Genomic DNA, 15,179 nt, shown 5'->3' with positions numbered 1-15,179 from the left:
CCTGTCTTTCTTTTATTGCTTTCTTTTCTATTAAGCCTAGGGCATTATTTTTTCCAATGCCCTTCCCCCTTGCAGTAAGTGCACCATTCCTTCCCCAATGGTGGCTTACCTCTTCGTGTTACTTACCTTCTGGGAATCTAATGCCACTGCCAGAAAAACGGCATTTCGTTTTGCATTGTCTTTCTTCTGTCATTGTTCCTGTTGTTGAATACTTTAAAAGCAACGTCTACCAATTGAGAAGAGTTTGTTCCAAACGCACCATCTAATTTTTTTCAACTTTCTCCTGATATCTGAGGTGCTTTGCCCAAAAAAGTTCAGATTTATCTTTCTAGTATTTTCAGGGGCTTTGGGATCTGCATCCGTATAATGTGTGTAGGCCTGACAAGTCCTTTCCAAAAATCCAGAGGGGTCTTCATTTGGTTTTTGCTGAATTTGAATTTTGTCCAAATTCTTTTACTTGGTTTCCCCTTTTGAAAGCCCTGCTAAGATGCACTTACAGTAGTGCTCTAATAAGGGCATTTCTCCCTCATTGGGATCCCAATTTGGTTCAGCTGTCGCTACTGCCAAGCTTCAGGTGTACCATTTGGGTCTGTTAGGTGGAGCTGGTACACTTCTCTCCTGGCCTTATCAATGACCATTCTCCTTTCGTCTCTCGTAAGCATCATATTACTAAGAATGTGTATGTCTGCCCATAAAGTGTGGTGGGTAGCAAAAATAGAAGTGAACAACTCAGAGAGGAGCCTCGCTATAAGGAGCGTTGTGATCTTCCCAAGTAAATGTCTGAGGTGGAGAAAGAACTATGCATCTGTAGAATCCCAGCTGGCTGTCAGTTTGCATTTAGGCCTCCTACGGGATAATGGCATAAGGGAAACTGCCCTGCCCCAGGAGTGGGTGCCCTGCTGGGTCTTAGATGATGATACCAGACCAGGTCCCTCTGCTCCAGGAACTAACAGAATTTTCTAATTGACCTTATAAGGAAGGGAGTCAGTCTGACCACTTCCTGAGCCCCAGTGTTGGGAATTGGGGCTGAACAGGAAACGGGAGGTGGTGGAAGGGGCTGGATATGTTGGCGTAACAGTCGGAGCAGCTGTGACAGCTAGCTCAGCCTTAGGAGTTAAGGTTTGAAGCAACATATCCTCACTCTTGTTCCCTGATGTAACAGCACAAATGCTTTTGCACATAGTGGATTTTATCATTCTTCCCTGCTTTTTCACAGAGTAGCTCTAATTGCAGGATTATTTAGAGCCATTCAAAGGCCACCATTCCTCAGTGCTTTATTGTAAAACCACAGGTAGCAACTGATCCTCTCTAACCATTTTGTCTTGACATCAACCAGCTGTGCTGAATTCTGGGCTGGGCTTTTTGGTGATTTTAGGAACCAAATGGGACTTTTCTCTTCTCCCTGGGAATGTCCCACTCTCAGACAAGAACAGAGGTTTTTTTCTGTTCATTTCCTCCATCTGACATCAGTAAAGGTTTTAAAAATCACAAAACTGATTTGGCTGTAACTGGAGACATGGTACCAAAACAAAATGAAACAAACAAACAAAAAACCCCGGAAAACCCTAAATAAACCCTCAAGTTTGGTCTTGGGGTTTTACATATAGCAACAACACAGGAGACTACAAACAATGTAATTAGCACAGCGGCAGTGGCAGTACGTGGTACACGGGGTCCCAAGATAAGCCTGCCTAAACCCTTTGTGGAGATCCAAACATGTACTGTGGCCAACACATGGTTCATCTTCCTCTTAGTCATGGGTTCCTAGCTGTAGTCAGACCACTGATCCCAAATGCGCCTCAGAAGAATTTCTTTAGGGATAGTTGAAACATTCCTCATTTTTAAAAAAACAGAAATACAAAGACAAAACACAAATGGTGCACACAAATGCTAGCAACCAATGTAACAAACAAACTGGTTCACAAATAGGGTCAAAGTACTTTCCTCTCTCCAACAGGGTATGTCACTCAAATACAAAACAAATTGGCTTATTCTGGAGAAAAAAGCCTCAGAGAGGAGTAAAGTTTCTGGCTGTCCACACCAGAGCGACTTACCCTGCTGTGTGGAGTCCGTCGGCTCCCAAACATCGATTCCTTTCTCCCACTGCCAAGTGCTGGGACAGCCGGTGCTGCTTCGGGGGAACTTTGAGAGGAAGATCCTCAAGACAAGTGGTCCCGGCAGCTGCTAGGGCCTTACCCCCAAACTCGCTGACCAGGGCTGGCCAGCCATGGGCAGCAGGGTTCCTGGCTGGCTTCACCTCAATTTGTTACAGAGTCCAGGCTCATACTGCTCTCTGCACAACAGGCCAATAAACTGAGAGACGAGTTGTTGGGGCAAAAAATGGAGACTTTATTTGGAAAGCCAGCCGACTGAGAAAGTGTTTGCGTCTCAAAGAACCATCTTCCCTGAGTGAGAAGTCAGGCTTCTTTCCTACTGACAGGGGAGGGGCTAAAGTCCTAGTTCTGGCCAGGAGGGGGATGTGTTAATTTTGTCCATCCTGCAGCCAATCACAGGTGGGCCTCCCAGGAGGTTTCCTGCAAGCTAAACAAAAGTATTTTAGCTTAATGCTCATTACCTGGGAGGCAGGGTTCGCAGAGATGGGCCATTATGTATAATTTAAGCTTATAGGCAACATCCTTTTAGTGATTAACTTGTAATAGAATACAAAGTATCTTCCCTATTACAACCTGATGATATTGTATTTCAATTCCTTTGGCTCTCTTCTTTTGAAATGAAGAATGCTGTTTCTTTTTGTTGTTGTTGTCATAATCTTGGATGACTTTCTAGCTGTAGCTAACAATACCATGTTTATGTTTCACTTACAGTTTTAGGAGATCCGACTGCATATCTAAATGCTGGAATCATGTTTAATCTGCTGAATATGAAGCATTCTTTTCTGACCTCTTTTCAAGATAACTTTCTTATTCTAGATGTATTCACTGGAGTTAAAGTCTTCATTTTTTGGCCTAGTTTTGTCCTTGATTTATGAAATAATGGTGATAAAAGTGTGGGGATGTTGAATAGGGTGAATAAGTAGGAATAGGTATTGCCATAATATGAAAGACATTTTTAGCCTGATGCCACTGTGGCCTTTGCCACTGTCTCTTGCTCTGGAATTTCTTCAGGCCTATGTAAACTTCATCCTAGGGAGAGTCTCCCCCTTGTCATAGATTTATCTCAGCTAGAAGATCATCCCTAACATATACCTGAACTGAAGCTGCTCTTAGTGTTTCCGGATTCTGGCTTCAGGGGACACCGCGAAAACCAATTCCTGTTCTGCCAAGCATTCCTCAAACTACCCTTTCTCATTGTTTGCAGGTTGGAAGCTTTGAATAATTTACGCTAATAGTGTTATATTTACTTTGAGGTTTTACTGTTCCTAGGCGGCTCTGCTGAGCTTTTAAAATTTTAGCCTGTTTCCTGAGTTTTGTCCCTTTCCTTCACCACATGTAGAACTAACGCTATTTGTAGGATCTTAGTGCCTTATTTTCTGTTTGCTTTCAGGGCCAGATATTTGTTTTCTTAACATGCTTCTCTAGATTTTATCTCGTGGGGTCCCTTCTAGTAAGATATAAAAGCAGTGAGTCCTGGGTCTGCCACAAGCTACTACCTGTTCCAACTAATCTTTCTACCTTCGCGTCTCTGAGCTGGGTCTTTCCAACACCTAACCAGTCCTGGACCAGTGTGTTGGCTTCTGTGCCTCCTCTTCAATACATTTCATCCTCCTTGTACTTTCCTAAGCATATTCCTTCAATGTATATGCTGTAATAATATCACCATCGCCAGTTATTGTCACCTTAAAATTTGCCTGTTAATGCTTTATTTTTTTTATGCCGATCTTCCTTTCAGATCTATCTCCATTTTGTGTAATTATCTAGCACTGCTGTTCACAGTCTTTAAGGTTTAGTTCTCCTACATGCACGTATAATAGACTCTGTAGCTTGAAGCGAGGTTGGGCGGTAGTGATGTCATTTTCATTTGTTTCCCTCTCTTTCTCTGGTCAATTTTTTCGATTTCAGTCACTCTTGCTTAGCCTGTACAAACTAGGCTTGTGCTGGTTGAGGTCAGAAAATGTTATTCATTCTCTGTTCTGGAGGGTATTTGGACTTTTACTTAAGCCACAGTTGCCAAGGGACGTTTTGAGACTCAGTGTTCTACAAAGGGGCAATAAGTTAATGAGAGAATATTCCTTTCTGAAGAGTCTGTTAGCTTTCTTTCTTTCTTTTTTTTTTTTTTTTGGTCACACGGCATGGGGGGATTTTATTTCCCTGACCAGGGATCAAACCCCTGCCCCCTGCATTGGAAGCATGGAGTCTTAACCACTGGACCAGCAGGGAAGTACCTGTTGGCTTTCTTGATGAGGAAGGACCTGGGAAAGAACTAAACTAGAAAATTCCTTTAAAAAAAATTGAATTCTAGTTGACACACAATGTTATAATTCCTTTCAAAGAATTATGCTATTGGTAGTTGTCTGGTTTCATAGAAGCAGGGTAACAGATTTTAATAGTTCAACACACCTCTTATAGAAAGTCTCAGGTTCACCTGCCTTTTTCCTTGAATTAAGCCCATGGTGGATTTAAATGTGGGACTTACTAGGCTGTGACTTCCTGTCTACTTATTTTTTGTCTAATATTAATTTATGTGTTGGAGACTCTGAATTTTAGTTCAAAGATTTCCTCAACTAAGGACAGAGTGTTAGTTCTAAAAATAAGATAGAAACACAGAGCTCTCAACTCTCTCACCTCTCCTTGAGATAGGACTCATTACTCTTTGTGGGGAAAGTTCTGGGTCAATATTTATAAAATGCTTAGAACAGTATCTGGGATATAGTAGCTACTGCTGTATTAGTGTTTATTAAAATAAATTAAAAATAAATAATGAGTTGTCAAAGGCCATGATGTTGAGTCTAAGACGATTCACCTGACCTTCCCTGGAGGATATTATGAGCTTCTTATTTAACCATGTATGGAACTCAACAGGAGATCTGCATTAAGGGCTAACAGATTTCTATACTGCTGACTGGGGTAAGGAAGGCATAGGTGTCTTTTATTTGGGGCATAGGCCAAACATGGACTATTTCACTCACGTTGGCATTTTCTCTTCCTCACTTAAATGAATAAAAATAAGATTAAAAATTAAGATTAAAATAATCTGTTATTTAAAATAATTATTATATTATTATATATGATAATTAGAACTATAGAACATCATTACTATAATAATTATATAACATTATGTAACATACAGTTATATAACATATAATTATTAAAATTATTATTAAAATAAATTAAGATTAAAAATAAATTAAGATTACAAATAATAAATATATTTTAAAAATAAATGCTCAATAATTAAACTGAATCACCCAAAATTAAACTAGATAAAACAGTGAAGCAATTCTGCTGTGGGTAATAAATCACTAAAGGTCAAGCTGTACCTTTATATGGAATAAAACAGCTAAAAGGCAACACAAATTCTGTGCAGACTGAGATGTTCTTTACAGGGGAAGAATTTACCAGTGGGATGGGACCCAGGCTAAGCGTCTCATTTTGAGGCTTCCCTGGTGTGGAAAGCTCCTACCTCAAGCTAGAGGTGATGGATATTACACCTCTGGGACCACTGCCCCACCCCCAGCCATTTCTTGGGTAAAGGCACAGGATAACTGTCAATGTTTTTATACTAGAAGTTTCTGGAAAGTGGAAGTTTTCTTTTATATTCCAGGCTCCTTTCATATAGTGGACACATATATATGGTTGTTAAACTAAACAGATATCCAGTTTGAAGGAAAATTAAAAAAACATTTGCTTAGGATGGCATCTTGCAGATGATAACAACTTGGGACAAATCTGATGACTTAATGTCCTCACAGCACCTCTGTCTGCATCCTTAAGGCTCACGTTCCAGTGTTGAATGCCCAGGTGCAGTGATGACCAACCTGATATTTGGAGTTCTGCCTCCTTCAGTCTGGAGGCTGCTGGTACCCATCATACTGTTGGTGGGTAAGAAATATGTCTTAATTATAAAAATGCATTCACTTTGGATCATAGAAGAGAAATTTTAGGTTTGGAAAATGAAGATAGCAGATCTCTATGTAAATTGAAAGTTTAAAGAGTTTTCAAACCTTATTAGTTCTTCACTTTGACTTTTTCCTACCAATTCCAGTAGGTACAGCCTGGTAGGGTTTTACTCGGTAACCTTATTCAGCTTACACAGTATTTTCTGAGGGAATATACCTCAGCAAGTACCACTAGGTACAAGGCAAGCATCCTACCACTTACCGTCTTGCTTGAGGTAGGCTTGCTTCCCTCACCTTGGCTGCTTGGACCTGGGAAGCATATAAATTTGGAAACCTGGGAACATCAACTGAGAAAGTATTTCCCAAGTGTATTCCGCAGGAATGTAAATCTGCTGCAAGGTGTTAGTTGGTAATCCAAGCAAGTAAGCAAGAAAAGAAGGAAGGAGGAGAGGAAAGGAGAGAGAGAGAGAGAAAAGAAGAAGGGAAGGAACGAAGACAGTAAGGAAAAAGAGAAGTTTTCATGAGAATATGTTTCTTTTCTGTGGAACTTCTCAAAATCTTTGCTATGCTAGTGTTACTGAACCAAACTTGGGTCTGCTCACCTGTGTGCACTAAAGCCAATCTACCAACACGGGGTTATGGTGAAGGAAAGTTCAGCATTTATTGAAGGAAACCAAGCAATGAGTCCAGGTGTCTAGTGCTTAAAAGACTTGAACCCCTTGAAGGCTTTCAGGGAAAGGTTTTTAAAGACAGGGTGAGGGGGAGGTTTGCAGGGCGTGTGATCAGCTCTTGGATATTCTTCTGATTGCTTGGTGGTGAGGTAATTGGAAGTCAACATCATCAACCTTCTTTTTTCAACCTGTCTGGGATCGTCATAAGTTAATTTCTTCCACCTGGTGGGTGTTTCAGTATCTGCAAAACAGCTCAAAGAATATGGCTCAGAATATAATCTGCAGCCCTTGAGGAGGAACTAAAGGCCCTTGACTTTGTTTAGTGGTTAAACTATTATTATTTTGTCTTGCTTGACTGTTTTCCTTTGTTTCTGCATTTTCTCACTTCTCTGATTGAATTTATTCTTTGGAACACAGGGAAGGCCTAGGAGGCTAAAATTTTTTTACAGACAAAAGGCAGACAGAGGACATGGGGTGGAGGTGGGGACTGTCCCGGGAAGGCCCATAGGGTCCTGCTTGGTTACACTAATACCATGTTACCACTACCCCTCACCCAAACCTAGGATGGGGATACAGGCTGTAGTGTATCCCAGATATATTTAAACACAGACCTCCTTTTTGAGAGTATCTTGTGGTAAGAGTGCTCTATGAATATGCTTTGGGAACTGTTCTCCATTCCTTAACAGAAACCAAAAGATGAAGATTTCTCTTATAATTATGGTTGTTGAAATGTTCCTCCTTTTTGATGATGCTTAGGAAAAAGATTGGAAAGAAATATGCTAACATGTTAACAGCGTTTCTCCTATCTGGGGGACAATGTATCATTTTTAGCTCCCTGTAACATGTTTTGTACTTTCGAAAAGCCAACAATTAGCATAATTATTCAATCATAAAATAATTAAAAAGTATGTCTTTATGACCCTGGCTAAACTATGAAAATATGGCCAGTTGTTAATGAGTGACTTATCTTCTTTCCTTTGCTCAGCTGTGCTCTTTTAAGGAATTCCTTCACAATCACGCCTTACAAGGGTTCAGGTATGTTGTTAAATGTTAGGGCTTCAGAATTCTTCTCAACACAGCTGCAGTTATGGCCCATGAGAAACAAACCTATTTGCCAGACCTTCCTTGTGTCACGTGAGAAGATCAGCGTGCATAGTCCTTGCTTGTTGGTGTATCTGTCCCACTCCGCTCTCCCTGAGCAGCTTCAGGCCGTCATCTGGCACAGGGTGAGCGCTCAGCAAGCAGCAAGCGTTAGTTCCTCCCCTTGTATCCCCAGCACCTAGCCCAGCAGGGCCTAGCAGTTATTTCATAAATATTCCTGGATTAAAACTAAGTAAAGAATTTAGTAAAAGGGGAATTGGTGGTCACAGTGAGAAATCTTAAATTGATTTTCCTATATGGCCTTTTTCCCTTTTGAAAGTCTCCAAGAACACCAATGAACGACCTATTGAGGGCACTCACTTTCTGTATTTTACAGCAATGGGAGGCAAGTCAAGAGCCAGGGTATTTACGGCGGCTCACGCTAAACTCCAGGGGACAGATAGAAAACACGACGCCAGTCACCCCATCCCCCCCACACAGACATTGCAGGGACCTTAATTCTTGGCAGGAAAACACAATTTAAATACAGAAACAACGAGAGGTCAAAACAAGACTTTCTCTCCTCAAATGTAGAATTGTATAGTGCAGATGGCTGGTGTCCCAGCAGTGCCGGGAGAGGGAGGTCTGTTGGAAAAGGCTTCATGCATTAAGTGGGACTTAAGTGGAAATAAAGGGATTTCAGCGTAATCTTAATTTTTAGTGCATGTAATCTTTTTTCTGATTTCTTATGATTTGGGTGATAGAAGACTATCACCAAAGGTTTTATTTTAGTTCTAACATGTTTGGTTCTTCATACGTGAGGGATATTTTTAAAAAGTATGTGTATGTGTGTGTTGCACACACGATATGCACACTCAGATACACCTCATTTTGTCAGTTCTGAAATTTTCATTTTCATGTTTTCATTTCTTTGAAATTATGATGCATCTTATGGTCAATAGCATGTCATAATTTCATTGACAACATTTTTTCCTCTCACTAGTGCATGACATAATATTGCATCCTATAAAATATGGCATTTTGGGTCAGATAAAATATGGTAATGAATATCTGTGTCTATTCACATATGTATAAATGTACATGCTTGTGCATATGTGTATCTATACTCATATGAATGTTTGAGCTTATAATGGAGATTCAGTTCTTTGTCCTGTGCAGTAATTTGGATAGGATGAGCTGCTCTAGCAGGCACAAGACTTAGCCCTTCACTGTCTGTCTAACCTGGGTTTGGATGTGTCTGTTCTTCAATTCCATTTGGAAAACTAGACTAATAATAGCTCTATGCCAAACGATGTCTATAACACATGTTGAATTAGTTATGGTTGAGGGGTTTGTTACCATTCCATTTTCAAGGTCCCAGGAGATTTGAGATCCATACTTGTGTGGACACAGCGTGTGCTAAGTTGAACTCCATAGAGCTTGAGGGAAGAAGACAGCTATCATGGGATTCTTTTCTTTTAAGTAATTTGCAAGGACACTGCTCAGCAGTCTGTCCCACTCCCTTCCTTTGGCTTACTTTCCAGGTATATGTAATCCCAGAGAAATAACAAATGAACACAGGATTGGTACGTTTTTTTGTTTTGTTTTTTTTTTGCGGTACGCGGGCCTCTCACTGCTGTGGCCTCTCCCGTTGAGAAGCACAGGCTCTGGACGTGCAGGCTCAGCGGCCATGGCTCACGGGCCCAGCCGCCCCGCGGCATGTGGGATCTTCCTGGACCGGGGCACGAACCCGTGTCCCCTGCATCGGCAGGCGGACTCTCAACCACTGCGCCACCAGGGAAGCCCGGATTGGTAAGTTTTGTTTCGTGTAAGGTACTAGGTGAACAGCACCAGAACCTCACTTGTCTTGGGTTGGTGTGAGTCAAGAACATTCCCAGTTCCTATCTAGTTACAGCTGCTCCAGCAAAAGCCCCAGTCTCTGAATCCATTCCCGAGATATCATTGTGCTACCATAAGCCTTGGAAATAATTATATAAATCTCCCAAAGTATGTTATTTTAATGTTGCTTAACGGAAAACTTTCAGTAGTGAGGCCCCTGCCTTCTCTACAAACCTTTTCAGCTCATTCCCAGCCCCTCCCTTTCTCTTTCTAAGCTCCAACCATACTGCTCTTCTTTCAGGACCCCCATTACCCCACGCAGCTTCTCTCCTAAGGTCCTTCACGCAGGTTCTTCTTCCTTCCGGAAACTCTCTACCTCACTCCTTCCTTTTCCCTGGCCAATTTCTCCTTCCCATCGGATCTCAGCTTGATCATCAGCCCTCCTAGAAGCCTCCCTCGACTCTCCAGACTAGGTCAGCACATATGTTTTAGGCTTTCTCAGCACCTGTACTTCTTTCTAACACTCATCATAACCATGATTAAAAATTAATAGAATAATTACTTTCTTATTGTTTTGTCTGTCAAAGTAAATGCTCCAAGAGGGAGGGTTTTATATGTACATTTTCAGTGTTCCCAACACCTGGGATTGGGACTTTGGATAGAGTACCCAATAAATATGCAATGAATGAATGACCAAATAAAGGAGAGTTCTGTATTAACTGAAAGTAGTTTTCCCTTAAGAGATTAACTCCTTTTTTTTTTTACATCTTTATTGGAGTATAATTGCTTTACAATGGTGTGTTAGTTTCTGCTTTAGAACAAAGTGAATCAGTTATACATATACATATGTTCCAATATCTCTTCCCTCTTGCGTCTCCCTCCCTCCCACCCTCCCTATCCCACCCCTCCAGGCGGTCACAAAGCACCGAGGTGATCTCCCTGTGCTATGCGACTGCTTCCCACTAGCTATCTATTTTGGTAGTGTATATATGTCCATGCTACTCTCTCGCTTTGTCACAGCTTACCCTTTCCCCTCCCCATATCCTCAAGTCCATTCTCTAGTACGTCTGTGTCTTTATTCCTGTCTTACCCCTAGGTTCTTCATGACATTTTTTTTTCCTCTCATAAATTCCATATATATGTGTTAGCATACGGTATTTGTCTTTCTCTTTCTGACTACTTCACTCTGTATGACAGACTCTAGGTCTATCTACCTCATTACAAATACAAAACTGGACAGGTACTTGTAAAAGTATGAGATTAGATCACTCCCTAACACCATACACAAAAAATAGGCTCAAATGGAATAAAGACCTAAATGTAAGACCAGAAACTATCAAACTCTTGGAGGAAAACATAGGCAGAACACTCTGTGACATAAATCACAGCAAGATCCTTTTTGACCCACCTCCTAGAGAAATGCAAATAAAAACAAAAATAAACAAATGGGACCTAATGAAACTTCAAAGCTTTTGCACAGCAAAGGAAACCATAAACAAGACCAAAAGACAACCCTCAGAATGGGAGAAAATATTTGCAAACGAAGCAACTGACAAAGGATTAATCTCCAAAATTTATAAGCAGCTCATGCAGCTCAATAACAAAAAAACAAAAAACCCAGTCCAAAAATGGGCAGAAGACCTAAATAGACATTTCTCCAAAGAAGATATACAGACTGCCAACAAACACATGAAAGAATGCTCAACATCATTAATCATTAGAGAAATGCAAATCAAAACTACAATGAGATATCATCTCACACCGGTCAGAATGGCCATCATCAAAAAAAATCAAGAGATTCACTACTTTTTAAGTCATCCTAAGGTTACTCTCACTTTGATCATTACCAGTTTGTAATAAATACTGTTGTTTTGAAGACACTGAGGTTGGAGCACAGAAAGAAAGTCTTCTAAGACTGAGAACAATCTTCTGCAAAAAAAGTTGTATAACAAGAAAGGAGAAAACTCATTTTTAACTTACAGAAACTGTGTATTATTTTATCTTGGTCACATTCAGAGCTTACTTCAGGTAAGCTTCCTCATTTTTTGCTCTTTTGGCTCTTGTAAAGGTATATGATGAAGTCATCAAGGGGAAGTTGGGAGGGGAGAGAGAGTAGTGTGTTTTCCTGACAGACTAGACTATCTGATGTCTTTACTAGATTAGATTCACAGGCATGAATAAATAGCCATGAAGTTGGCTGTCCATGCACTGATCATGTCTTGCTTTTTGTCCTCTGGAATAAAAGGATAGCATCTATCACTTATAATTGTGCTCATTTAAGATATTTGTTGGATGAATGAATGAATGAATGAATGAATTCTCAAACAATAGGACAGTGGATGTTTTATTCCCTGGCTGGCAGCCACCATATCTCAAATACTATCTTAGCCGTGTATTGGAATGCTTAATAAAAGTCAGGCCCCCTAATTATATTAAAACTGATAAAATAGTAAGGTGATAAAATGAGGGAGAGAGAGAGCGATTATTGGAAGGAAGGGAATGATTTGACTAGAGCTACAGCATGGCTGTTGTTTAGAATCCAGGCTCCTGCAGACAAGGGTGAGGTTTTGTCTCCTTTACCTGTTCTGTGCCTCTAGCCACTAACTGATTCTCTGCCTTCAAATTTTTCTCTCATTCTTAATCTTTGCCAGAGAGATTGAGAGGAGAACTAACGATCTCCCCCACCGCTAATTTACTTTCTGTGATTCCCATCAAGACAGCATCTCAGGCACAAGCCCGCTCAGCAGATTCAAGTGAGCTTAGCTTCCCCCAGTCTTAGATTTTCAGTTGCCTAGACGTTCCCAGGATGAGGTGAAGACTATGGTTTTCATGTGTTCCCAGACCTGGGAAACGGCAACATCTTTCTGGCAGATGTCCAACCCAGGAACCTGAGTCCCTCTCAGAATCCCATCTTACCTTCTCCCTTCAGAACCTAATCAGTCACCAGGTCCTCTTAATTATTTGCCTCTTTAACATTTTTCAAATCTATCCCTCCTCTTTATCTTCACTACCCTCCCTTATTTCGTCCCTCAACCTCCCTCACATGGATCATGCCTCCTGTTTTATCCTCTGATTCTAGTTCTGCCCCTATGAATTCCTTCTCTCCATTGTGACCAGAAAGATGTATCTAGAATATGGACGGACTACAAGCTTTCTTTCTTTAAAACTCATGAAGTAGCCAGACCCAGAAAAGCCCAAACTCCTTAGCATGGTATGTAAGTAGATTCATTTATTTTATGCTTCTTGTCCCAGCTTATTTATTAGTAGCATCCCTTTTCACTCTCAGAAGTGTTTCAGTTTGGGTGGTAAATTGTATAGTCACCCTAAATACAAAGCCCTTGATGAAAATCTGATTGCTATCTACTTCTCCAGCTCTATCTCCTGCTCACCACTCCCTCTTGCTGCACTTCCGGCAGCAAGATGATGGCAGCAGTTCAGGGAGTCACATCCGGACATGACAGTGCATAAATGGTGCAAGCAACTATTTTCTCTGTGTTGATTTCTTGAGAATAGGAATACTTTTCCCAGAACCCCACGGTTTACCTCCATTCATGTGTAATTGGCAAGGATTGAGTCACATGCCCTTTCCTGAATGAGTCACTGGTGGGCAGAATAGAATTGCCTTCATGGTTTTGTTTGATTTGTTGGGGTGGAATAGATGTTAGGGAATAGACAACAATTGTGACTGCAACATCAATTTTAATTGACTTTTTCTTTGGGTGTATTTATTCCACTAGACGCAAGCTCCTTGAGGTCAGGAACTGTACTGAAGCTCGTAGCACAGTGCTTGGCATTAGTAATTTTTGTTATTGATTTGTTTGTCAATTGTTTTGTTATTGAACTTTTGGATGGAAGAAAACAAGGTGGTATAATGCAGTGGGGAGAACACAGGCTTTGGAGCTTGCTCAAGAAATAGCCTTGATCCCCAACTCCGTACTTGTCTATGCAGGATCCAGCTGCATGCAGATCTCTAAACTTCACATTTCTCATCTGTCATATGAAGCGAAGATTACCTCCTGATAACACATAGAACATATATAAAGCGACTCAACAGTCACAAATATTTCCTCATCTTCTTGCTATTTCTGTCATTTTACCCCAAGAATTCTTGTGAGGCTGTTGCCCTGTTTGTGTGTGTATGTGTGCCCATGTGTGAATGTGTGGATCTGTGTGCACGTGGGGAACCTATAAGGAAAATGCCCTCTAAGAAAAATGCTGTTCCTGCTATCACCATCTGGAATTTGTAAGACCTTTTCTGATTATTTGACCCATATGAGATAAAAACTTATCTTAATCTAGTTTCTATTCCAAGAGAGAGTTTCGAAGGTGTGCTTAGTGAATCATCATAGTCACCGAAGATGACTTATGGACAAAGTTTTCATGGTCATCTCATTTAGGGAAATTCAGCATGACATAATTTCCCTGTAAACATTCACTACAACTTTAGCATATTAAAGACTTAAAGAGTTCCCGTAGTAATTTGTTTTCATTTTTTAGCCCAGATTTCTCCAAACTTGTTTTAGCCCAGAATCTTTCTTTCCTATAGCACTTAGCAACGTCTCTTGGAATACCCTTTGGGAAATTTAGGTTCATAACTAATCTCTTTGCACTCAAGGTTACTTGCTAGGACCTCCCATCTTCGCCACTAGGGAGGGTCATTGGTTTACACAGGGTGAACAAACTTTCAAATCTAAACGCACATCAATGGTGGGAAATCACTGTAAACAAGTGTTTTCATTGTCCGATGTTTTGAAGAAGTCATTTCACACTTTGAGGCTGAACTGGTTAATCCCTAAAGCCTTTACTGTCTCCAATATCTTGCAGAAAAATTCTGAGATGACTAATATAAACAAGATGGTTATTTCCATGTTACTAAAAACAGGCTTGCTTATTTTCTAGTGATATTTGGGATGAAATGGTAAAGTAGGGGTGAGCTGTAGAACTCTTCAACCTAGGAATTCTGAGCACTCTGAACCAGATTTCAGAGAGAATATTCTCCTGAATGTGAATTATTTGCAACCTCTGTAAGGTTGGCTATGAGGTAAAAGTAAGGTTAGGTATGGATAAATAATCATTCATTATTTTCTATAATGAAGGAATATCCCTGGGGAATTAGTTGTTACAATAGGAGAAAAAAGCTACTCATCTTATTGCTGATCAGATAATTATGAAAGAGTCTTGATTTTAGAATTGAGGTCCCTGTTCTGTTTTGAATGCAGGTACTTGTTTGTTATTTGGTCATGACACCAGTAGTTAGTGCTCCTGCTACAAGGACAGGAGTATTAGGAGCCAGCAAAGCTTGATCTGTTAGCTTTCCATAGGCTTGGTAAGGCATAGTTTGGACTATGAGATAACATGTCCTCATGTTCCCAGTAATTCCCAGAGAAGCCCTATTTTGTTAGTCTCTTTCCATCCTTAACTTTTAATCGTCTTCCCATGCATGTTAAATGCCTCTTAATCCAAATTTTAAAAATCTAATTTTCCTTTAATTTTAAGACTCAAATTATATTTAGTTTTGCTTTTATTTCCAGATGGACCTGGATGAATACACTACTGAAATTGTACCAAATTTG

This window comes from Tursiops truncatus, chromosome 1 (assembly GCF_011762595.2).
Source record: "Tursiops truncatus isolate mTurTru1 chromosome 1, mTurTru1.mat.Y, whole genome shotgun sequence".
Classification (NCBI taxonomy): domain Eukaryota; kingdom Metazoa; phylum Chordata; class Mammalia; order Artiodactyla; family Delphinidae; genus Tursiops; species Tursiops truncatus.
Note: the sequence above shows the minus strand (reverse complement) of the source record.